This window comes from Equus caballus, chromosome 13 (genome assembly GCF_041296265.1).
Source record: "Equus caballus isolate H_3958 breed thoroughbred chromosome 13, TB-T2T, whole genome shotgun sequence".
Classification (NCBI taxonomy): Eukaryota; Metazoa; Chordata; class Mammalia; order Perissodactyla; family Equidae; genus Equus; species Equus caballus.
In genome coordinates, this window is record NC_091696.1 from 53,618,853 (window position 1) to 53,642,019 (window position 23,167).

A 23,167-nucleotide genomic window follows, 5' to 3' on the forward strand; every position below is an offset into this window, starting at 1 on the left:
TCTCCCATTGTCAACCCCTGGGGTGGCACGTTTGTCCCAGCTGATGAACCTCCGTGACACATCACGGTCACCCACAGTCCGCAGTTTACATCCATTGCCAGTTTTCTTCTATTTTGTATGTGGGACACCACCACTGCGTGGTTAGTGAGTGGAGCGGGTCTGTGCCTAGGGTCCGAACCTGTGAGCCCGGTCCACCGAAGTGGAGTGCATGGAACTTTAACCACTTGTCCACGGGGCCAGACCCCCAACCTGTGCCTTTTCTTGATGCCTCTTTGCCTCGCCTTCCTCTGGCCAGCTTTGCTGTCTGGTTGGCTCCCTGTGTTGGAGGTGGCTGCCACACCAGCATGACCGTGTGTAAGGCCTGAGCCTGTGCCGCTAAGCTGACACCTCCCCTCAGAGGGGCAGTGGGGTGCCCCTCCCAGATAGCATCTCCATTCTCCAGTGGGGGAGAGTATCCTTCAAAGGAAGATTGGGGTTCATGGAAAGGGAAAAGGAAGGTGGCGCTGAATAAATAGGCAGATAGTGAGCGCCCGCTACAAAGAGGAGGGATGGAAGCCGAACCCTCCACGTGGGGATGCAGGTCTGTGGACAGCAGGTGCCTCAGCGTTGACTGCGTGTGGAGGAGCGTCATGAGGGCGTGTCTAGGGCAGGACAACCCAGGGATCCTGAACCAAGAGCATCCTGGTCCCACGGGCTCTGCAGCGCGGGCTGCTCCGACTGTGCTCGCTGGCGTAGTTCCGCCTCCCTGTCCCACGCACGTGTCTCAGGCGTGGTGCTCCCTGTCCCCGGCAGGAGGCCTGAGCGGCAGCCCTCGTTTAGCTTTATGTGTGCGCGCGTGGCTGTTTTTCATATAGACAACATGAGAAAAGTTAAGTGAGTTTTACTCAGGTCTCTGTCAGAACAGTGATGCCCTGGCCCTTTTCTGTGTTCGTCCTCCTCACCGGGGGTCGTTGTGAGCTCTTGGGCTGAGGGACTTTCTTGCCGCTCTGCGTTTTCTGTGTCTCTGTATGGAAGACTTCCCCAGTCTTTAGTGCCTGTCATCGTCAGTGGAATTTTGAACGTACCTTTAGTTGGTTCACGCCCACCGCTTAAGTGTGGTGGGAATTGTCAGAGGGTCCTGTGATGCAGGTGCTTGACTGGCCATTTACTTGTGATTTGGCGTTAGGGCTCAGGGGCCACAAGACAGTAGCTGGCAGGCTCAGGCTTCGCTCCCCTCCAAAGCTTGGCCTGGTGTGGGTGCCGAGTGTGGTCAGGGCCTGGCCATGGGAGGGCCCAGCTAGCATTCTCCTGCGCGGCCTGGTTGGTCAGGCCTGACACCAGGCCGGCTCCCTCAGCCCTCCACCGCCTGTGCTCACCAGTGGCTGCTGGCTTTTGACGTGTGACGTCAGCAGATGTCTCCATTGCTGTTTACTACCCTTGCCTTCCTCCTCGGCTGAGAAGTTCCCCCAGGACAGCATCTCCAGGGATCTTTTTTTGAGTCTTCTTGATGGGCCAGCTGAGTTAGGTGCTCCTGGTCAGGGCTGGTCATCATGGCCGAGGCCGAAGGGTGGACCACCGATGCCATTCACAGCAGGAGCAGCTCGGCGACTTGTGGGTCCTGGAAGGGGTAGGCGACCAGCCTTGCTCTCCAGGGTCCCCTCAGAGTTTGACTGAGGAACTGTCTGACTTGTTTGTTGGTTTAGTGACTGTATTTCTGGTGACGGCTTAAAAGGTCAAGAGGAGAAATGTAGAAAGAGGAAGCGCCCAAAATGTGTACAATTGTATATGGAAAGCAGAAAAGTGAGATTGATTTGGGGTTTTGATTGGTGTTCGAATGGGGTGGGGTGGCGTTTGGGCGGGGCCTCTGGTGAAGGCCTGCAGGGGGGTCCCGTCAACAAGGTGGAATGTGTGCCCGCTGTGTTTGGGGATGGCCACGGCCCATGGGGTCTCAGGACACACTTGTGAGCAGCAGGCCTGTTTGATTTGACCTCTAGCAAGTTCTCTTCACTGTCAAGCTTTCAGGCCATTTGTGAAGGTGGGTAGCTCGTTTTTAGTCTGGCTCTCCCTGCAGCCCTCCCCCTTCTTTCCTACTGCTGTGTTTGTGGTTACTCCAGGCAGGGCTCGAAGCTTAGGGAGAGAGCATGGCCCTGCTGCCCTTCCCTCGTCATCTTCCAGATGTGTGACTTGTCCAACTGGGTGAATTCTTTTAACTGAACAGATGCCCCCAAAGGAGGCGACTGGAGATGTTTTCAGACAAGACTGGTACGCAGCTGTGGGGCTCTCGAGACAGGAGTTTATGAATCTTTTCACTCACCTTGCTGGCTGGATGAGGAGGACCTTAAGCTTGGGGGCTTAACTTAATCTCTTGCGTGATGACTTTTCCACTAGGCGGCGTCTTGTGGGGTCAGCTCTCTCTTGGCTTTGTGACGGTGGGAAAGTTACTACACCTGTCTGTACGTATCTGTGAAATGGAGAGGATGAAGTAAGGACCTCCAAATGTGGTTGTCATGGAGGTTCCGTGAGATACACCTAGAGGTGCATAGACCAGCCAGTGCCTGTACACAGCAGGTACACGGTACATTTCAGCTCTTGCTGAAACTTCATCGTCAGCATCATCATCTCAGTTTAGTGGTCTGCTGGATGTTGGTGAAATTCACATCCAGGTTACAGGTGGTCTCAAAGACAGGGTAGTAAATGACACATTCAGATTGTAATAATCACATTTCCTTAAAGCAAGGCATGTTAATTCGCCACCCTAAACCTGTTCCTCTTGTAACCATTCTTGCAGTGGCACCACGATTGACCAGGTCAACCCAGACCACCGGGTCCTGCTTTGCTCCCCCCACCAGTGCTGCAGCAGGTCCTGGCCCCTCCTGTGGGAACCCTGTGCCTCTCGCTGTCTGCGCTCTGCCTCCCACTCCTCCCGGACCGCTGCACAGCCTTCTGGTCGGGTCTCTGCCTCCGTGTCTTCTCCCCACAGGGCCAAAAGGATCTTTTCTAAATGCAAGTCTGGTCACGCCGTCCCCTCTCCCAGCGCTGCTGGGCCTTCCCACTGCCCCTGGCGTCAGCCCCAAGCTCCTAGGACACAGAGTGCCGTGGTGGACTGCGTCACAGCAGCACCAGCAAGCTGTGTGCACTTTATATGCCTGCCAGCGGGGTAGGACTGGCCGTGAAAATATTTTTAAACCCAAGTTATAGGAGGGTCTAAAAATATTTTTTCTCTGCCTAAGTCATACAAAACTTAGGATCTTTGACAGGTTCCAGCAGGGTCCAGGAAAGTCTCCCTAGTTAGCCGTCAGGCTGCGGAGTTCTGGGTGCAGGGGCCACTTTGCCAGGGCCTCCGTCAGTAGGTTCTGGAAGGGAAGCCCTTGTAGCGAGCAGGTGGCAGACGCTGGCCGAGTCCTCTGGTGGGCCGCTGCCCCCTGCCCTGACGGCAGCAGCCGTTTCAGGAGAGCGCAGGGTCGATGTGCTTGGCGGGGCGTGCGGGGCGTGTGTGTCCCGTCCTGCCGCTGTTGGAACGGAGCCATGCCCGTGGGTCAGCTGCCTGGTGACCGGCAGAGCTTGGGTCTGTGCGCCCATCGGCGTCACAGATTGGAATTTGATTTGCGCTCCCTGGCTCTGTAGATCTTTTCTAGAAGCCTGGCTTTGTTTATGCCCGTTTACCCTGCAGTTTGGAGAAATCGGGCCTTGGCTGAGTGGTGGCGCTTCATTGAGGAAAGGAAGGCAGGCTAAGAGTCCTTTCTTTAGTGCATGAACCACGTGAGGCTGCAGACCTGTGTGCGTGGGGGAAAATCAGCATCGCTTTGTTGTCCCCTGTGTCACATCGCTACAGGTGCAGAGTTTTGTGGGTCACTCAGGGTCCTCTCAGAGCCCGTTAATTCCAAAAAGCGTGTGATCTGAGGAAATGACTCAGGAAATCTCGGTCCCTTCCCAGGACCCAGGCTGGCCAGCGGACTTGGTGACAAGGGCTCAGCCTCGCCCCTCCCCTTCCCCTCCCGCGGTGGCCCCGGGCGCCAGTGTGTTACAGTCTCGGCCTGCAAGCCTTCCCTGTGCACCAGGAAACTTCTGGTAGCAGCTGAACTCAGCTCTTTTGTTGGGAGCAAACTCCTCCAGTTTTGATGGGCAGAGGTGAGCCCTGCACAGCGTGACTGGGTGGCTGGGTGGGCACTGCCCTTACCCCCCAGCGGGAGAGGCCTCTTCCCATTCCTGAGCCTGTGCCCGCCCAGTTTTGTGCCCTTTGAGTTATTTAAATGTTGGGTTTTTTGGTATTGGCCCTCTCTGGACCTTTACTAACTCATCTTCAGTCTCTGGGGCCAATGTCTTCTCTTGAACAAACTTTTGAAAATAATCATAAAGAGAGGCCGGCCCCATGGCCCAGTGGTTAAAGTTCCACACGCTCTGTTTTGGTGGCCCAGGTTCGCAGGTTCGGATCCCAGGTGCGGACCTACTTTACTCATCAGCCATGCTGTGGAGGCGTCCCACATGCAAAGTCCAGGAAGATTGGCACAGATGTTAGCTCAGGGCTAATCTTCCTTAAGGAAAAAAAAAAGGAGGATTGGCAACAGATGAATCTTCCTCACACGCATGCAAATAATAATCATAAAGACTGCTGTTTGTAATAGCTGATGGCTAAAATAACGTGAATGTCCAGTAGCAGGGCTGGTTGTACAGGGATTTTTTTCTGTATGGTTAGAGAACATAGGCTCGCTGTTTTCTTCTGTTTGTTTTTCTACATTTTCCAAATTCGTATAAAACATACTTCTTTGTAATTAGAAAGTGTATTATTAAAATATATACAATAATATATATACAAGTAAACAATATATATAGATATACAATACAATAAAATATGTACCAAGATATATCACAAGAAGGTCCGTGATGTGCAACTTTACAAAAGCGTATTTTTTTCTTTAAAAAGGATGCATGTAAATGTTTCCTTTTCATATGACCTTAGGTCTTCTTGACGTTTGCACTACTATACCAGTATTTTAAATTAATTTTAATTTTTATTAAAACAATGGAAACAAGGAAAATTTCAAATCATGCTGAAGGCTGATAACTAAACTTTACCGTGTGGTGTCCCCCTGGTCTTTCTGGGATGGTCACGTCCCGCTGTTTCCTCCCCTGGTGTGTTAGTCTGCTCAGACTGCCACAGTGCAGCACCATGGACTTGGGGCTTAACAGCAGGCATTCACTCACTTCTCACAGCTCTGGAGGCGCCGGCACCATAGTTTCATCGCGAGGCTGCTGCTTGTGGCTCGTCGTCGGCCGCCAGCTCCTGTGCTCCCCTGGCCCTTCCTCAGCGTGGACAGCTCCCTCTTGGCTCAGGGCCCCGGTCCTGGACCTCAGCTAACCTCTGACTTCCTTAGAGGCCCCGTCTCTGAACACAGCCACACTGGGGGCCAGGACTTCAACACGTGGATTTTGGGGGGACTCAGACTTCCAGTCCATCGCACCCCCTTTTCTGAGCACTGTGCTCATACTGCTGTCTTGGGCCATCTGTTCTGAGACACCCTGTTGGTGGTCTCCCCTCCCACCACCTGTCCTCATTATTAATGTATCCTCGATTTGGTTTAGATCCGTAGTCGGTGTTCTCATTGCTGAGCCATGTTGGGCCAAGTGTTTTCTTTCTTGTACTATTTTTTAGTGTATCTTTTTGGGTTATAATTGCTGCATTTTTTTCATTTGCTTAGATATTTGACTTTCTGACATAAATCTTCCTTTAGGCTGCATCTGCTTAAAAAGTGCCTATGAATATACTTCTCCACATTATAAAACCTGTCAGATAAACTTGTTTTGTATTTTTTTACAGGCAAGGATTCTCCCTGAGCTAACATCTGTTGCCAGTCTTACTCTTTTTTTCCTCCCCAAAGCCCCAGTACATGGTTGTATATTCTAGTTGTGAGACCTTCTGGTTCTTCTGTGTGAGCCCTCACCACAGCATGGCCACTGACAGATGGATGATGTGGTTGTGCGGCCAGGAAGCGAACCCGGGCCACCAAAGCGCTGAGAGCACCGAACTCTAACCACTAGGCCATCAGGGCTGGCTCCAGATAAACTATTTTTTCCCCAAGAGGCATCTCCTGAGACCTTCCCTGTCCCCACTGCACTGGAGATGGATGCTCTTCAGGCGTGCTGTGTGACTGCCGCGCCGTGTGACAGGCGTGCCGTGTGACAGGCGTGCCGTGTGACTGCCATGCTGTGTGACAGGCGTGCCGTGTGACAGGCGCACTGTGTGACTGCCGTGCCGTGTGACTGCCGTGCCGTGTGACAGGCGTGCCGTGTGACTGCCGCGCTGTGCTGATGCTGAAAGTCCCTGGAGGCAGCGCTGGTTGGGTTTAGGATTCTTGACTGGGCGGCACCTCCCTCAGAAATTAAAGGGCTAGCCTCGTCCCCTCTGTCCTCTGGAGCCGTCCTGGAGAGGCCCTAGCCACTCTGTGTGTATTCGCGTGTGACCCTCCCCTCCGCGTTTCCTGGGCGTTTTCTTTATAGCTGTGCCTTTTCATAGTACTGTGTCTTGCTCTGGGGCACTTTTCCTTTGTTGTGCTGAAGAAGCTAGTCTTGCAATCCTGGGAATTTATTGAATGTTGCTTCTTTGGTAACTTCCTGTTTTCTGTTTTCACATTTTAGAGCTCCTATTATTACGATGTTGGACCATCTGTAATGAGCCTTTGAATTTTAAATCTCTTTTTCTCCTGTTTTCCATTTCTTTTTGTGGCATTTTCAGATCTTTTATTAAGTTTTTCCCGCCCTTGTTTTCTGAATATACACTCTAAAAAGAAATGTCATCCTTTTTTTGTTCCTGGATCAACATTTAAAAATCTTTCTGGAGATGTTAGTTATCATTTCTTAGTTGTTATTTTGCCCTGCTTTCTGCACAGTGTAGTGTTTGTCCTCTGAGTTCCTTTCTTACAGGTTTGTTTTGGTTTCTGTTTTCCTTGCTTGAGGTTTTACCCAAATGATGGTCCTTGGCTGTTCCCTCTTGTTTACAAGTGAGGCCCTGGAGACGCTGATTCAGAGCTGTGTGGGGAGGGCCTTTGCGACTGCTGAGCTTGGGCTGTTCAGGTTGCCGGCTGACTCTGGCGTAGGGATCCCCTGTCTGTCTTTTTTCTGGGGTGATTGGCTTCCCCAGAGAGGGACGCGTGGTCTCCTTGTGGGGCTGGCTGTTGGATTCTGGAGCTGGAGAGGTGAAGGAGTTTGAGCTTTCCCAGGTGAGGATACAGATTTTCACCTGATTTCTGGGTTTTCATCCTAATCCCCTATCTGTCTCCTGTACCTGATTTCCCTGGATCTGGAGCCTTTCATACTCATTTTACAGAGATGACTTCTCCTGTGTCCTAGAGGGGCGTGTCAGGGGAGTCAGATGACTGCTGGGTGTGAGTGAGGACAGTTCCTGTCTCTGGCGTCCTGCCCCCAGGAGGGCAGCGTGGCTGGTTATCGCCCGGAAGTCCTCCGTGTGCTTGAGAAAGGCTGCCCCTTGTTTCTCTGATCATAGAGCTAGGCCTCGTTTGCAAAACTTACCTTCTTTTAAATACAAAAGGACGAGAAGAATTCAGTGAAGGGAAAGGAGATATGGGGCCTGGCTGTTCAGGGGCCGTGTGGTGTGAGCGCCATGAGACACACCGTCCACACTGCATGTTTGTCCAATGTGGGGCCGTGTCGTGAAAGGGTTCTTTCTTTCTCAGTGAAAGTTCACTTTGGGGTGCCCTTAGTAGCCTCAGGGTCACTGGTGAGCGAAGATTACGTCTGCACGTGTAACTTCAGGAGCCCCTGGGTCCATCCGGCAGGCTTTCCTGTGTCACACACAGCTGCAGGGTTTGGAGTCTTGGGGTAGCTGTGAGGGTTGTTTTTCACTCCTATATGACTCTTGGTTTTCTTATTGGATCTTCTTCTTTTTTTTTTTAACATTTTGTTCTTTTTTCTCCCCAAAGCCCCCCGGTACATAGTTGTGTATTTTTAGTTGTGAGTCCTTCTAGTTGTGGCATGTGGGATGCTGCCTCAGCGTGGCTTGATGAGCGGCGCCAGGTCCGCACCCAGGATCTGAACCAGCGAAACCCTGGGCTGCCACAGTGGAGCGTGCGAACTTAACCACTCGGCCACGGGGCCGCCCCTCTTGTTGGTTCTTCTCGAAGACCATTTTGTTCATCTTAGAGAGGGCGATTGATCCCTGTCCTGGTAATGCACTGTTAGATGATCACAGTGTTTTGGATTTGGGAGAACAAAAGGAGATTAAAGGACAGTGGCACGCACGTGTCTAAGGAGAGCGTGTCTGAACAGACAGGAGAAGTTCTCTCCGCTATGTGACCCAGATTCAGCTGACCCTGTGAAAGGAGAATCGACACATGTGCAGATTCATTCGTTCATCGAGCGCCCTCAGTGTGCCACATACTCTTCTGGGACCTGGGGATTCATGAGTGAAAAAGGCAGGCAAAACGCCTCCACTCTGGGAGCTTAAGTTTTACCAGGGAGAGACGCAGGGGAAAATGAGTGAGAAGGAGAGTGTTTCAGATGGTGACAGATACTGTGGCAGACCGTGGGGTGGGGAAGGACAGTGAGGGACAGAGGGAGGCGTGCGACTTTAACAAGAGTTGCAAAGAAGGTCCCATTCAAGAGGGTGACTTGGGAGCAAAACCTGAAGAAGGTGAAAGTGCAAACTCTGTACCTGGAGGAAGGTGATACTCACACCGAGGGCACTCAAGGAACGAGCCAAAGGCCAGAAAGGCCGCTGGGCTGGTGGGGAGGGAGCAAGGGGGCTCGCTCGGCAGAGTGGCTCCTGCTTGGCTCTCTCGGGCATCAGTGCGTGGATGGTATTTGGGCCGAGAGCCTCGTGGAGATGCGCAGTGAGTGACGTGGGCGGAGGAAAGGGGGACTCGAGTGACACTCCCGTGCTGAGGTGTGGGGATGGGAAGGAAGCAACAGGGAGATTGAGGAGACCCAACCAGTGAGGGAGGAGGAAAGTAGTGGAGTGTGGCATCTTGGCAGCCAGCTGAAGAAAGCGTGTCAAGAAACGTGGAGTGATGGGCTAGCAAAGGCTGCTAATGGTGAAGGAAAGGGGGACTGACAGCCGTCCCGCTTGGCGGTGTGGAGATGCCTGGTGACCAGGTTGTGGCGGAAGTCTGGGAGATGGCAAAAGCATGTGGAAATGACTTTCAAATTTACCTTTAAACAACTTAAAGCCCTTTGAGAAGGGACCGTGTCTTGTCTTACTTGTGGCCTTTGGCCTAAGATAGTGTCTTGCAGGTCTGCTCTTGGTAAATATGTGTTGAACTGAAATGACTCCAGCTGTGAGAAAATACTTGCAAGACTTGCAGGCTGGGATGGCTTTGTGCTTCTGAGCCGTGGCGTTCACAGCATCTTGGGTTCCCGTCTTTTCTTAAGGAGGCTGCAGCTTACACTGTGGCTTGTGATCATAGCCAGGAGCCACCTTTGCATTGGTTTTACACTTTTGGCCCTCTCACTTTTGATAAAGAAGTAGGTAGTTTTTAAAAAAAATTAGATAAAGTGTGAGATTCTGATTCCTTTTATTAAGTGTACGGAAAATGTTTCAGGAGTGCCACTGCTGTTGAATGTTGAGGCTGAATTTATTGGCTGCTATCTCTGATTGTGAGTGTGGGTTTCTCTGTATCTTATTTCTGTCAGGTTTTGCTTTATGTGTTTTGAGTCCGTAGTTTTATGTGCATACAAATTTAGGCTTGATATATATTCTGTGGATTGACCTTTTTATTATTAGGAAATCTCTCTCTTTATATCTCATAATGCTTCTTGCTTTAAAATCTGCTTTGTCTGATATTGGTATAGCTACCCACTTCCTTTTATTAGTATTTGCATGATTTATGTGTCTCCCAATATTTTTTTTTTTTTGAGGAAGATTAGCCCTGAGCTAACATCTGCTGCCAATCCCCTCCCCTTTTTGCTGAGTAAGACTGGCCCTGAGCTAACGTCCGTGCCCATCTTCCTCTGCTTTCTATGTGGGACGCCTACCACAGCATGCTTGCTGAGCGGTGCCATGTCTGCACCCAGGATGCTAACTGGTGACGCCTAGCCCACTGAAGTGGAATGTGCACACTTAACTGGTGCGCCACCACGCCGACCCCTATATTTCTGTATTTAACTTATTTCTCTTATTTTCTGGATATGGTTATTTTTTTAAAAATCCTTATTATCTACTTTTAATTGGCATATTTAGTTGATTTATATGTGTTGTAACTACCGATACATTTGGATGTACAGCTTTCTCCTAGTATTTATGTTCTATTTGTTCCACCTCTCTCTGGCTTTCTTTTGGGTTAATTGAATGTCTTCTGTTATTCAAATTTCCCCCTCTGTTAGCTTGTTGCACATTTATGTACTCCTTTTTTTTTTGAGGAAGATTATTTCTGAGCTAACATCTGCTGCCAATCCTTCTTTCTGCTGAGGAAGACTGGCCCTGAGCTAACGTCCTGGCCATCTTCCTCTACTTTATATGTGGGACGCCTATCACAGCATGGCTTGCCAAGCGGTGCCATGTCTGCACCCGGGATCCGAACCGGTGAACCCCGGGCTGCTGAAGTGGAACGTGTGCACTTAACCGCTGCGCCACCGGCCGGCCCTGTGTCCTGCTTTGTCAGTGGTTGCTCTATGGATTAGAACGTGCATCCCGGACCTAGTCAGGTATAATGTGAGTTGGTTCTTTCATCACTTGCCAGAAAATGCAAAGATTTACAGTTAAACTAACACTAATTACCCTTTACCTACCCCCCAGTGCTCTCTTTGCAGTTGTTTATTTTATTTATATATGTATTTTAAATTCTGCAAGACATAGTCATCATTTTTATGCAGGTTGTAGTCATTCAGATTTACCCAAATATCTACCCTTTCCATTTCCTTTTCTTCCTCCCTGCTTCTCTGAGCTCCCATTGGGATCATTTTTCTTCTATGGGTGGAACTCTCTAGTGTTTCTTTTGGTGTTTACTGGCTGGTGATGAATGCTCAGTTGGGTGCCTGGAACTGTCTTTCTCTCCTGCCCCCTTTGAGGAGTGCTCTTGTGGGCACAGAGCTCTGGGTTGGCATTTCCTTCCAGCTGTCCCCCCATTGTCTTCTGGCCACCAGTGTTTATGTGCAAAAGTCCAGCGTCTGTCTTACGGCTGCACATTCGAAGGTAATTTGTCATTTTTTGATGCTGCTGTTAAGATTTTCCTCTTTGTCTTTGGTAAAATGCTGAAGTTTTACTGTTGTGTTTATTTCTCTTTCTTGGGGTTGGAAGAGCTTTTGAATCTGCAGCTGGATGATTTTCGTGAATTTGGGGACGTTCTCAGTTACCTGCTCTTCAAATATTGCTTCTGCTTTATTCTCTCTCTCCTCCTTCTGGGCTTCCGGTTACTCGTACCTTAGACCTTTCCTCTTTTTAAAGCGTTTTCAGTCCTTTCTGTCCTTTGTCCTTGCCTGTTCAGTGTGGATGTTTTCCAGACTGTCTGCTGGCTCACTGGCTCCTCTTAGCTGTGTGTGCTCTACTCTTAGACCTGTCTGTGAGTTCTTAACTTCACTTACCATATTTTTCAGTTCCAGCGTGTTCATTTGATTCTGTTTTTTTTTTAAATTTACAGTTCTCTGCTCAAACTCTCCAGCTTGTCTTTTAACTTACTGAGTGTATTAATCACATATATTTTAATGTCCTGTTATTTCAAAACGGGGACTTTTTGCGATTCTGTCTCTCTTGTCTGTTTTCTCTTTTTTTCAGTCACTTGGTCTTGTCTCCTGGTGTGCTGGGCAGTTGTTTATTGAATAACTAGACATCGTATACGAGACGTTTTGAGATAGTTTGAGGGTCCCGATCATGTTTTTCTCTAGTGAGGGCTGCTTTTGCTCCTGACTGGCCCTAGTGTGGGGACACATCCCTGTGCTCCAGGCAGGAGCCAGTCTGATGGACACAGGGCCTCGGGCTTTGGGAAGGCTGGTTGAGTGCAGACGCATCCCCTCTCGGAGGATGTGGCCCGTGGGCTCTGCACCAGGGCTCGCCTCTCTGTGTGCTCGGAGCCCCCACGTAAGAATTCTGGAAGTTCTCCCTCCTCCGCCTCTAACTCACCACTCAAGGGCCTCGAGGGAGGAGAGTGGGACCAGATGTTAGACTTGCCTCTGTTTTCCCTTTTTCTCTCGTGTTTTGGCCCCTTAAGACCTCATTGCCTCCATTAGCTCTCTGGTGCCTTTAAACAGATCACAGCGTTTTTTTCTAGTTGTCCTTACTGTGGTTTGGTGTGCAAGCAGAGGTCCAAGGTCGCAGTGTTTTACGGATCAGCTGTTTGTTTAGAGCTTGATTGCGAGGAACCCTTGTATTCGATAGCTCTGTCATGTGGTTTTTTTTCTTTTCTCTTTTTCCCTGAGCAAGATTGGCCCTGAGCTAACGTCTGTGCCAGTCTTCCTCTCTTTTGTATGTGGGTCACCGCCATAGCGTGGCCTGGTAATCGGTGTATAGATCCATGCCCAGGATCTGAACCTGTGAACCCCAGGCCACTGAAGCGGAGCGTGTAAACTTAACTGCTATGCCACCAGGCCAGCCCCCTTAATACATTTTAAAATAGGAATTTTCTTATGAGAAATGGATGTGACCTAAAAAATTAGGTCAGTCTCACAGAATATGGTACATGTTGAGTATAAACTCTCCATCTATTGCACATATATTCATTTTTCAGGTTTAGAAATGACTTTCCTAGTTACCGTACACATTTTTAGGATTTTCTTTGTGTTTTGAGTTACATTCCTTTTACCCATGTGAATGTATTTGCCTGTTCCCCTGTGACAAAGGTACCTGGGTGTGTTAGTGGCCTGAGTTCATTATTGAGGAGGATGTTGAATGTAACTAACGGCCTAGACGAGGAACGCACTTGGCCTTGGCAGGTGTAGTGTTGCCAGGTAACACCTGCCACGTGGATTCCGCTCCACGTGTCCTGTGTGTGTCAGGCTGTGTGCAGGCCGCACAGGAGGGGGCTGTGCCCAGCGATGAGCTCTCCTCAGCAGACCAAGTGTTCAGACGCTTTGAGCCCGTGTCACTGACACTGTCACTGAGGGCACAGAAGACAAAGGCCATGGGCGCACCTGTGCTGGGGCCCTCCCCACCCCCACCTGGAGTGCCCAGGTGTTGGTCCTCGGTTCCCAGCATGTGGCCATGTGCCCCTCAGGGTGGCCTCTGCATCCACAGGCATGGGCCTGGTGGTGCTGCGCAGGGCCTGACGAGGCCTGGGGCTGACTCGAGACGGTGGTGGCCTTGGGGTTAGGCCAGCGGCAGAAAGCCTGCCTTGGTGGTGGTCCCAGCCCTGGAGGGGACAGGGCTGAAGGCATGTAGGGTCTGCGCCGTGGCTCTGTGAAGTTCCGTTTGCTTTGCAAAGTCAAGTTTTGTGGTGCTACCTGGAGTTGTGTGGAGACGTTTCCATGGTGAACGAACGGACTGGCGAGTGAGAGCAGCCCAGGCCCTTTGTTCCCACGCGTCCCGGTTGTCGCTGTACATCCTCTGTGCACGCGGGGGTCTGGGCAGCTAGGCTTTCCTGTAAGGGGGTCGTGTTAGCTTAATTGTTGATAAAGTGCAACTCCTTTAAAAAGAAAATCCTTTTGAAACAGTGTGAGAGAAAACTCATAAGCAGAAAAATCAAATAGCTCATAAAAACAAAGTTCCTAAAGATTTCCTCTTCCTCCCTCAGGGTTTCGCTTTCTCCAGAGGCTTCTTCCAGGTGCTCAGTCAGGGAGACGCGGGGCCTGCGGGCATCGGGGCTGTCAGCTTGGAAGAGGTCTTGAGAGCTGCCTGATGAAGTTGTGAAGCAGAGAGGGTGACCCGAGGCTTGGCATTTGTGATTTCTGAATTACTTCAAGGGAATAAATCATTCCGGTTTAAGAGCATAATTTTGACCTTGGCTAGATTCCTAAGTGTACGTTTTTTAGTTTTAATAAGCCATGTTTTTCAGAAGTCACTGATTTGGTCGTGTGGCTTCAACACTGGGAGCTGGTCTCTTGACCAGAGTCTTATGAGGTCTTGGGGTTGCGACTGTGAGTGTCCGTGTCCCGTTTCGGGTACTGATGGATTCAGACCTGTGTTAGAGAGGCTGCGACTGACACGTGGCTGCCGTCTCGAAATCAGCAAGGCCGTGTGCGGGTCTCCTGCGGTCCTCTAGCTCACGTTTGATGGCCCTCGGAGGGATAGGCACAGATAGCATCTTGCTAAGTGACTCTGAATTGCCTGCAGTGTGTTGGGAATTGCCCCTTCTGAATGCTTATCGCAGTTGTGACTGTTTGAGGTTGTAAAGTGTGGTTGGCGCTTCTTTGGAACCGGTAAATTCCTTGGCGCTTCTGTTTGAAGGTCAAGGCTGGAGTGAGGGGTTGGGTTCTCCAGGCAAGGCCGGTGCCACGACATGCAGGTGCAATATGCTGACCCGCATCGTTGCCATGAGAACGATTCATTAAAAATCATGATGGCAGATTCTGTAACACATGTCTTGTCCGCTTTTTAAACACAGCCACAAAAAGCTCCTCTTCATCAGATGCATGCGAACCTAAAAATCTGTGAAACGTTTGTATCGATCCAGGTCTGGAGGGACTTGTGCTGACGTGTAGGAACCCAGCGGTGCAGGCAAAGCTGAGTGGCACCGCAATGTTGATGCCGAGCAGAGGGGAGCGGGGCCTCCAGTCTGGTTTAGCTCACCACGTTTGAGCTCTCACCAATAAGTTCCTCAGCGGCTTCTGTAGGGTGCTTTTTAATTTTCAAAGTGCTTTTCACGTACATTGTTCTGTACACGTCATAGCTGCCCTGAGAGATAACGTACAGAGACATATTATTGTCAAAGCTACATAAGGAATACGTTTGTGCGGGGCAGTTGGAAAATACAGATAAGCAGCAGCTGATCTGATACCCACGGCCCAGAGAGCCCTGCTCTGTCTGGACCCCTCTCGCGTCTTCTGGGCGCGCCTGTTGTCCCCCACTGTGTGTGTCTTCAGCAGGTGTTTTGGGGAGTTGTTGGTGTGAGTAGCACAGCTACATAGAAGGATTGTGGCAAAGAGGAGACGATGCCGGGTGGGCCCCGCCCGCCCGCCTTCTCTCCTGTGGGGCTGCCTGCCTTTCCGCGTCCCGCGTGCAGGGGCTCCGTGGGGACGGGTGTTCTGACTCCAGAGCCTTGAATCTGGTTCCTTGTGCACTTGTGTCCACTCACAGAAAGTTGGAATTGTGCGATTTAACTGTGACCTGCATCTCTTACCACTCAGTCCTCCTCCCGCTGGATGCGAGGGGCACATGCCCGGACAGTGGGGTCTATGTCCAGGGCTTTCTGCGCCATATGCTGACCCTCAGCGAGCACTTTGGGGTGCGAGTCCTTCAGACGCTTGGAACCCTTATGAAGGAGCAGCTGTTGTGCTTCCTCTTTGCAGGGGAGGAATGCGACTTGCAGCGGTCAGGAGCTGGCACGTGGTGGTGAGGGGCCACTCTGGAGCCAGGGTCCTCCACTGCCTGCCTCTGGGGGGGCAAGTGCCAGTGGCCACTCAGCGGCCACGTGGCCCAGTCTGTGCCGTGCCTGTTCCACAGAACATGCGTCCTCCCATCTTACTGTTTGATTTCGCCCATGAAGGGCCTTTGATGTGTTGTGCAATTCAGAGTTCATTTGCGGCGGTGGGTAGGGTGCGCCAGCTATGTAATAAAAATAAAGAAAAGGCCTGCAGGAGTGAGAAAGCACGAGGTGACCGACATGGTGGCTGAGCAGGAAGCTCCCACCCAGTGCCGGCAGGTGACTCATGCCCTCAGCCTCTCCCCCCCATCCCGATCCATCGCTGAGCATTGTCGGAGCGGCAGGTGCCCTGTGGTCGCTGTGTGAGTGGAAGGCTGTCCGTTCAGTCTGACGTGTCTGTTCCTGCCCCCGCGGTGACCCCGAGTGTCTGTCATCTAAGTAGAGCTCACCATGGTTGTAAGAGTGGGGGCGTGTGGGGGACTCTGTGGAGGGGGCTGTTAACTTTGGCTGAGCGTTTGCATAGATGCCAAATTCCTGGTTTCTCGTGGAGGAAGTGAAATAAAGATTTTTTTAGATAGTGGTTTTATTTGTCTCACAGTTTTTAGTGTAAACTTTTTGACCTTTGGATGGAGAGGTAAGTTATTTGTTCTTTAAGTAATAGTATGTGTGTGTGAACACGAGCAACACGCAGTTAAATTGTTGCTGCTGCTCAAAGAAACCAAAGCACGTCTCACCGCGGTCAGCGCCTCCACTCTGTGCAGAGAGGAGTGTCATCCTGCACATTCTGGCACCTTCGTGTCCATCGTTTCCGTGTGCTTTGGAGGCCGCCGTGTGTGAGAAGGCGGAGCTCTCGGGGCATGTTCTTTGTAGGGAAGCTGCCCGCCGCCTCCTCCTGAGGGTCAGGCCTGTGAGTGACACACGGATGCCAGGCAGAGCCCTGTCCCAAGGCTGCTGGTGTCTCTGGGTTTGGGTGGTGACCTTCTCACTCAGTTGTCAGCTCCCTGAGGGTGGAAAGGAGCTCTGGTCTGGGACCCTCCACCCACGTTCGGGTCTAGACTCACACTCCTTCCCGTTGTAAAGTCGGGGGTGGGGTGCTGGGCTTTGCCAGCTGTGAAGTGCTGTGCACACGCGAGCTGTTGCTGTGGGAGGTGTGTGCCCCCCAGTTCTAGGAACAGGCCAGGCGGCCTCTGCCAGGCAAGTGGAGAAACAAGCCGCGGGGCCTCCGTACCACAGAAGACCACTCGGGATGAGACGACGGGCTGGTTGATAGGGCAGTGGCCTGCGTGGATCACAGGATCAAAGTGCCTGGTGAAAGAAGCCAGACAAAAGGGAGCGTGTACTCCCTGTGTGGTGCCGTTTATACAGAATTCTGGAAACCTCTAGGGACAGAGGTGGGGGTGGGGGGGACTGGAGAGAAGAATGGCAAAGGAGCTCGAGGAAATCTTGTGGTGATGGTTGCGGTGATTGTCTTGGTTGTGGTGATGGTTTCATGGGTGTAGACATACGTCAGCACTTATCGCATTGTCTGCTCTGATTATGTGAGTGTATTGTATGTCACACTTGAGTGAAGCTGTTTTTAAAAAGCAGTTTACGCACCTTCATCTGAGGGATCTGGGCTTTTAGGAGTGGAGGGCAGAGCAGTATCCACCTCCCTGAGGGCTTGGGCAGGGCCCAGCTGTCCGCTTCCGCAGGGCTGTGACCGGTGGGCTTGTGCTCACGGGCACTGTCCATTGGGCCTCAGTGAGGACCCGGCTCTGGGAAGGTGCTGGTGTTGGCAGGAGACTGCTTGGTAATGGGCACTGGCTGTTCTCGCCTGCCCCGTCTGCTGGCTCCCTGGGTCAGGCTAATGGCCACCCTGGCAGCGTCTGGGCTCAGCGGATCCCCCTGCCCCTTGGTGGTTCTGTGGAGATGAAGTGAATAGCACGGATGGTCACTGTTTCTAGTGTAAATTACTCGTCTCGTCAGAATAGCTATCAGGTGAGTTTATCTGTACATCTCACAAGCTAATGTGCAGTTTGTGACTCTGTGATCTCATGCTGTGAGCTTCTAATGACATTATTTCCAATTGTTTTTGTCGAGCTTCTGTTTACCCATAAAGCCTGACCGGTACTGTTGACGAGTCAGTCTGGAAGCTGCTCGTCACCACCGGCCACGTGGTCCCTGTAGACTGCACCAGACAACCGTCTGCTAAGTGGTGCCTTGTGCCTGAGTGTCCCTCCAATCACTGCTCATCTCCCGTGCCTGTTTCCAGCCTCTGCCAGGTGCGTGCGTCACGCCTCCACCCTCTGCCTCAGGAGGCTCGGGAAGGACCAAACAGGAAGATACACTTGATGTGACTGGAGTGCTCGGTGAGGTGGCCATGTCCTTGTGCTGACCATCCTGCGATCAAGAACCACCTTCTGACCCGGAGGCCGTTAGTGCGAGGGTCCTGGGCGAGTTGGGTTCAGCTGCCCATGGGCTGGGCCCCCATGGGCTGGCTGTGCACCTGGGCTCTTTATTGAGCACAATGTTCAATCCTCTTGTGCAGTTTATGCCTGTTCCCCCTTGTCCCTGAGGTGCCGAAGGCCATGTGCCCCCAGCTGCACCCCTAGGTTTACATTTCTGGTAGCCAGCGGCAGTGGTGTCCATGCATCTGTCTTCCCAGTGGCAGTCCCTTGCCTTTCTGGTGCCAGAACCCTTTCCCTGGACATGGGCAGGGTCCGACAGTGGGAACGTGGCTGAGGCCAGTCCCTTAACTGAGGTCAGCTGTGGACTCTAGGCTCGGGCAGGAGCTGGTCTGAGAGAACAGGCCATCCCTCGTGGAGAGCCAGCCATCGGCTTGCCAGGTCTCTCCAGACCCGCCCAGCTGCCTGCTGCAGGCTCCCATGGCTTTCTTGCTCTCTTTTTTTCTCACATTGTCTTGCCTCCTTGAGTGTTCACAGACCGATGGGGCGATGCTTGGGTATGAGCAGAAATGAAAGGAATGGATTATAATCCTCTGGATAAAATCCGAATCCAGGAGTCCACATGTAAATAAATGTAGGCGGAGGGAAAGTCGTCCTTACAGTAGAATGCCACCTAGTAAATGCAGCTCAGATGGTGAAGTCAGAAATTACTGGGTATTAACAGAATTTGTGTATAATCTCAAAGTAGCTCCCCATAAATTACCTGCTAATTAGGAAGAAAAGTAATAAATTTAGGGTGGAAACTGGGCAGGCACTTGGTTTGCCACCAGCGATGGGACCACCCAGCATGGCGTTCTTCTTGATGGGGGGCAGCGTCACTTCCGTGCATTCCTGCCGAAAACGCCCCACACGACCTTGGCCCCGAGGACAGAGGGACGTTCTGCAGCATGACTGCCCTGGACTCTTGAGAAAATCACGGCTGGGACGGATGAAGACTGAGGAGCCGCCCAGTTTAGAGGAGACTGAAGATATGTGACGATCAGTGGAGTTATGGTCCCTGCCTGGGAAGAAGACAGTGACTCGAAAGGCCATGGCTGGACAGTGGAGGGAACCTATGTTTGACTTTTGGATTATTGGTATTATCTCAGTGCCAGGCGGCCTGCTTCCGTTGGTCTGTGGCGTGTCAGGGTTCGGCGAGGGAGCAGAGCCTCTGTGAGCTACAGGAAGGAGTTGATGTGGCTCCTTGGCCTTGAGCGCTGGGGTGGGAGGAGGAGCTGTCACAGCCCGAGACCCTGGCGCCAGTGGCCACAGTAGGGCAGGTGGGCGGGGCTGGCACCTTGTCACCTTCCAAGGAGCGGAAGGTGGAGAAGTCAGTGACAAGAGTGGCATTTCCAAGGGCCTGGGTGTACTAGTGTCTTTCTGACCGTGCTTTCAGTTCTTCTGAGTGTGTACCAAGGGGTGGAGTTGTCAGATCATAAGGTAATTCTGTTTTAATTTTTTTGCCATATTGTGTTCCATAATGGCTGCACCATTTTCCATTTCCACCAGAATGCTCAAAGGTTCCCTAGAAGTTGAAAATAACTACCAACCTAGAACTCCAACCCAGTGACAATACCCTTGAAGAATGAAGGGGAAACAGAGACAGCTTCAGATCGACAAACTGAGAAAGTCACCAGCAGCCGCTTGGTACAGGGGATATTTCAGGACTTTCTTCAGGCAGAAAGAAAATGCTCCGAAGTGGAAACTCCTCGATACAGAAAGGAAAGGGCAGATGTGTGGGTGACTCTAGGTGACTGCCGTTGGGGTAAAACAATGCAGTGATGTCTTGTGGGGTGTAAGCATGCATAGAATTCAAATACAGACGCAGACCGCACAGCACTGTGTGAGGAGGTGATGGAGTTAATTCTGACCTTGTCTTGCCTGGGAGGAGGTAAAATGGGCTAACTGGACTTTGATACATCAAGGGTACTGTTATAATCTTTACGAGAACCACTGAAAGAAGAGTAAAAGGGTTACTTTATTAGTGGGAGGAGATGGAAAATAAAAAAACATTCCGGAAGAGCAAAAGAAAACAGAAGAGATGTCACCAACAGAAAGCAGATGATAGGCTGGTGGACCCACCCTCTCAGTGGTCACACCAAATGCAGAGGGACCAGATGATAGGCTGGTGGATGCACCCTCTCAGTAGTCACATCAAATGCAGAGGGACCAAATGATCTGATTAAGGGGAAAATTGTCGAAGTGGATTTTGAAAAGGCTGGCTGCTTACAAAAGACACAAAATAGAAGACTATAGAAAGGTTAAATGTGCAAAGATGGAAGATAGCAACAGAGAGAACGGCCGCGTGGAGGCCTGTTCGTGTGGGTCCCATCGAGGTTTTGTTCTGAGAACATGGAAGCTACAGAAAAATTGGGAGTTTCCTTAGAGGCACCAGCTGGGAAGTTTGCCGTGTCCTCTGTGCCTGTCTCTGTGTGGGTGTGTGTATCTGCACACAAGCACACACGTGCATGAGCACACACATGCACATGCATGCCTGGACACACTCCCTCCCGCCCCCGGTTCCCGGCTGTCTTGTAGGGTCTGGTCCTGGAGTCCCCCACATGACATTTCCTCTCACACATCATTGGCCAGACTTTCTGTCATGTCTGTCTACAGCGAAGGCCCTGCGGTGTCTGTTTCCACTGCAGGAGATGGGCACTCGTGGTCTCTGTCCCAGGAGCCAGCTTTCCTGTTAGCACAATAAACAGGTGACAGCTGTTTCTTCTCTCTTCCCTTTGTCTAAACTTGGAGCTCAGGTACATAGTGAGGTTTGCTCTGTCCTGGGGGCTATAGAAAATTCAGAATCCATGTTTTTCCTGCTTATTGCCTTAAAGATGGATTTTCTATACATGTGAAAGACACACCTGGGACCTGTCAGGGCAGGAAGGCAGACCGTTTCAGACGCATCAAAGCTGAAAGCTTGTTCCTGCTGGACGTGGTTCTCGCCACACTGGAGGAGGGTGAAGGTGGGTGCGTGTGGGTGTGCGGGGTACAGAGCACAGACCCCCATGCTCGTCAGCTGCAGTGTGGGCTCGGGCTTCTGTGCTGAGAAAAATTTTTTCTCTTTAATTTGAATTCTCTTTTTTTTTGTTTCACCAAATAGATGTTTATAGAAAGTTGCCAAAGTTTAATATTCCTTAAATGTAGCAGAGAAACGGAAAAGTAGTATAGCACTTAGCCTGTGATCTGAATACCGTGCAGTGGTCATTATGGTGACAATATGTGTGGTTGTATTTTTTTCAGCACCAGAGGAATAGCAGTGTCCTTTAAAAATAATGGTTTATGATGCTTAAAGCAGAGTGTGATGTTGCAGGTGGGCATCGTCTTGTCTGCTCCCTGTCCGGCATTATCCAGACAAGGAAGCATACACAAACACAGGAGCCCGGACGGATGTCCAAGTCTCTGAAGATGTCCCCTCCCTCCTGTAAGCCTTTGGACGGGCGCAGTCCTCAGAGCCTTCGCAGCCCTCTCACTGCCCTCCTGTGGCTGGAATGTGGCAGTGGCCTGCAGGGATGCCCTTAGGCTGTAGTAGGGAATGAGAAAGACTGTGTGTGGTGTTGGACAATGACTAACCCCTCTGAGCCTCATTCCCCGTCTGTGGAGTGGGGACGATGAGCACCTGCTTTCTGAGCTAGCGGGTTAGTTATGTGGCTGTGTCACCATCCACTGCGGTGGCCTCGAGGGCTGGAATAAGAGGGGCATCGTGGCTGGCACTGTTTTCATGTTTGTGGCCTCAGGTGCCGCTCCATCCAGAAATGCAGAGGCCGAGACCCCTGGGGGAGGTGGCCCAGCTCCCTAGGGCCTCTCTTCCAGCCACAGTGCCTGGCCCAGCCCAGCTACCACGTCCTATGTGATGGATGTCCAAGATACTGAGGCGCCTGGTCCTGCCGTCTTGTCAAAATGCCTTTTCCTGAGTGTGCACAGCACTAATTAGGGTTTCCAGAAGGTTCTGTTCAGTAGGCGATGAGTGTCCACAAGGGGTTCTGTTGCCTTAGAAACTATCTGGTTTCCCCTCTTTCTGCATTGAGGGCACTGAAGTCTGAGGGACGAGGTGACTCCTCCAGGTCCCTGGCGTCAGTCACTCACGGCAGGCTGTCACTCACGAATATGGCAAGGGCCCGGGGACTGTTAGCAGCAACGCCCTAGTCAGAAGTGAGCCTGGAGCTCTGAGGGCCATGACTGTGGCCGAGGGTGCAAATCGCTGAGCATTCAGCAGGTACCCAAGCCACCTGCACAGGCTTGCTGGGCCCCATCACCTCATGGCCTTCAGGGGACCTCTTGGTCATTGCCCACGTTCTCTGTGAGCTATGGAGATGTGACAGATGTTGTTCTCCAGGGACAGTCTTTGGGAAGGGGAGGAGACACTGCGGACGGCAGCGAGGGGTGGGTAGAGCTGATGCGCGGATCAGCGGAACAGCGCAGAGCCCAGACTGGATGTGTATGTGAGGGGAGTTAGGATATGAGGAAGAGCAGGTTTAAAACTATTCAGAACAAGAGGGATTGTTCAGTAGGTAGCGCTAATAGCTGGCTCTCCACCTCAATGCGAGGGAGTGAGGTAGACCTTACACACGCATCTCAGGTCAAGATCTGAATTAAAAAAACTACTGAACCATTTGAAGAAAAATAGAAGGATGTATTTATAGTCTTGGAATGAAAGATACAAAAAAAATCTATGAAGAAAAAGATTGGTAAATCTGATTTCGTAGAAATAAAAAACTTGTGTGTGACTAAAATCAACATAAACAAAGTTGAAAAAGAAGAGTGACATTTAGGGAGAAGATGTTTTTGCGTATTAACCAGAGGTTGATGGTAAGAGTGTTTAAAGACTTCTGTAAATCACTAAGAAGCTTCCAAACAGCCCAGTAGAAAATGGACAAAAGGTATGAACAGATAAGGAAAAAGAAACTTAAGTGACACTAAAACCACCAGCCTGACATTAACCAGGGAAATGCACACTATAGCTAATCACGTGACAACAGGTGGCAGTGAATCCACCCAGGGATGGTCACTGCTCCTGGTAGGAAGTGACTAGAGGGCAGTGTGACAGCCTCTGTTAAGCCCACACTTCCCCCACGTTCCATCTGGTGGCGCTTCTCAGACTGGTGCACAAGAGTCCTGGTTGGCTCTGTGACGGGGTTGTGACATGCTGTGTCATCAGGTTCTTGTGAGAACCAGCACCAATGTCAATGCTGCTGCTGCTGGCGACACCCAGGGGGGCGGTTTCCTCTTGAGCAAATAAGTCTGCATGCAAGGCTCTTTAGGAGAAGAAAGAGCAGAACAGCTGGGTCCCGTTTCTAGTTATATGCG

General features: G+C 51.1%; 1 protein-coding gene across 7 annotated transcripts in view; it reads left to right on the forward strand.

Moving 5' to 3' along the window:
• The window catches only part of AXIN1 (axin 1), a 57,161-nt gene that overhangs the window by 12,670 nt on the left and 21,324 nt on the right, over positions 1-23,167 (forward strand). The gene's annotated exons all lie outside the window — the stretch shown is intronic.